This window comes from Grampus griseus, assembly GCF_964374135.1.
Source record: "Grampus griseus genome assembly, chromosome: 5".
In the NCBI taxonomy this organism is placed as follows: domain Eukaryota; kingdom Metazoa; phylum Chordata; class Mammalia; order Artiodactyla; family Delphinidae; genus Grampus; species Grampus griseus.
This window is the reverse complement of record NC_138998.1, coordinates 18,318,222-18,320,761: the sequence shown is the minus strand read 5'-3', so window position 1 is coordinate 18,320,761 and position 2,540 is coordinate 18,318,222.

Below are 2,540 nucleotides of genomic sequence, written 5' to 3'. Positions count from 1 at the left end.
TAAAGAGCAGAGCCAGGATATAAATTCAGGTTCATAGCCAAAGTCTGTTCTCTTTATCACAGTGCCAAAGTGATTTCACTCCCCAGCTTTGATGAATTCCACCCAAGTTGATTATGTGTTGATTCAATTACACGGAGGGAGGAAGATGGGGGGAGGGGAAAGGGAGGAAGTCTTACATACCTGAAAAAAAAATCAGAATCTTGTTATAACAGTCAAAAGTATATGAAGGGCTTCCCTGGTGGTGCAGTGGTTGAGAGTCCGCCTGCCGATGCAGGGGACGCGGGTTCGTGCCCCGGTCCGGGAAGATCCCACATGCCGCGGAGTGGCTGGGCCCGTGAGCCTGCGTGTCCGGAGCCTGTGCTCCACAATGGGAGAGGCCACAACAGTGAGAGGCCCGCGAACGCAAAAAAAAAAAAAGTATATGAAATCAGGGACTTCCCTGGTGACGCAGTGGTTAAGAATCCACCTGCCAATGCAGGGGACACGGGTTCGAGCCCTGGTCCGGGAAGATCCCACATGCCACGGAGCAACTAAGCCCATGTGCCACAACTACTGAAGCCTGTGTGCCTAGAGCCCGTGCTCCGCAACAAAAGAAGCCACCGCAATGAGAAGCCACCGCAATGAGAAGCCGGCGCACCACAAGGAAGACCCAACGCAGCCAAAAATAAATAAATAAATAAGAAGTAAAATAAGTACTTAAAAAAAAAGTATATGAAATCAGTAGTAAAACTGAAACAAATAATTCTATTATCATTACTAGCACAACATCAGAAGTGATAGAAACCAAGTAGATTCACCTCTGTTTTATTTTTGAGTTGCCAACTGTCAGCAGCTTCTTCTAGGGTGTGTGTCTGTGAGTAGGAGTGAGGGTGTGAGAGTCTGCGTGTGTTGCCCGGAAGCGGAGGTGGGACGTTATTTAACTTGGCTCCCCTCAGCTCATCAGCCATCTGACATTCACTACAAAGTTAATTCTCTCTCCCTTCTCTCCTTAGGGGTTTACAGGAAGACCACTTTTATAAGAAATAAGTGCCTAAAATGGAGAAGGAGGTGTAACATCTTCAATCAATAATATTTTACAACTAAATCACGCCCTTAAGTTCAGTACTTATCTTTCTTTATGGCAACGCTTGCAACAGTCATAGAAACCGCTAACAAGTTTTCCAGTAATCCTGCTTATCGCGTGGAGAACTTACACAAGATAAGTGACCTGTTCAGAGAGCTTAGTATTACACTCTAGGCTGTCAGGAAGACGGGCTCATGGATAAATTTGGTGGTGTGGTCATGCTGAATGAAAGTTGCTTCGGGCCCGGCCAGATGTTTCCCTGAGGGTCACAAAAGGCTGTGCAGTTACACTCAAGAGAGCTGCAAGATGTGTGTGCTTTGTGAGAGAGGGGCACTGGAACTTGTTATCCTGTTTTACAGAGAAAAATCTACCTCTGCTTCTGGGCACACACAGCCTGACCACTGGTTTCCATCCTTTGCAGATGCCTCCCCTCAACCTTCAACCCCTGGGCTTCCATCCAGATCACCGCCCCCCCCAGACCCTGATTTTGCCCGTGTCACCGAAGGCCTACTCTCATAGTCACTGTGGTTTTGAGCCCTCTCAGCAGCATCAGATGACTAGTCTCTTTCTTGAAACACTTTCTTCTCTCGGCTTCTGGGCACCACATTTTCTACCTATCCCTCGGGCTCTTCTTTGACAGCTTCCCTTCCCAGCTCTCTGACCTCTTAAAGACGGAGGGCCCCAGGGCCCACGGGGATTTCCGCAGTACCTAGCTCACAGCCCTGCTGCACCGCTTGCTGTTTGTGTGCCAGGTACGTCCTCATCTCTGGGAGTTTGCACTGGCTCTGCCTGGAACACTATTCTGGGTGTCCACAGTGCTAACTCCCTCACTTCTTTGAAATCTCAGCAAGGCCTTCCTGACCTCCCTATTTAAGACCATAAGCCAATTCCACCCCTCACAATCCTAATTCTCCTCTTTCTTCTCTTTTTTATAACATTCATCACCTCCTAGGATACTACATTATTGACTGCTCTAGCATCAGTATAGAATATATCCACTAATACATTATAGGCACTGAGTATAAATTTTTAAAATAAATGATTCAATCTCCATGCCAACAAATGTCACATTATATTTCCAGCTCTATTCTCTCTCCTGAGCTTCAGAACCATGTATTTAACTGACTGCTTGGCATCTGCATTTGGGTATTTGAAAGGCATCTCAAAATTAATATGACCAAAAATGAACTCTTGGTGTACATCTTTAACATTTCAGCAATGGCAATGCCTTGTGAGCAGGGTATGTGGGTGGAGGGGAAAGGTAATACTGGGAAAAGAGAAGGGGGTCTGAAACTTATGACTGGGGTTGGGCTGGACTTGGGGGAATTGAAGTTCAGAATCTATTTTGCCATGTACTCAGTATTAATATAAAAATATATTTCAAGTTCAAATATTTGGCTTAAAAAAAAAACCTCCACCCATAAATGGTTAGAAATTCAGGACTACCTGTGCCTATCCTAAAAAATAAAACAAAAAA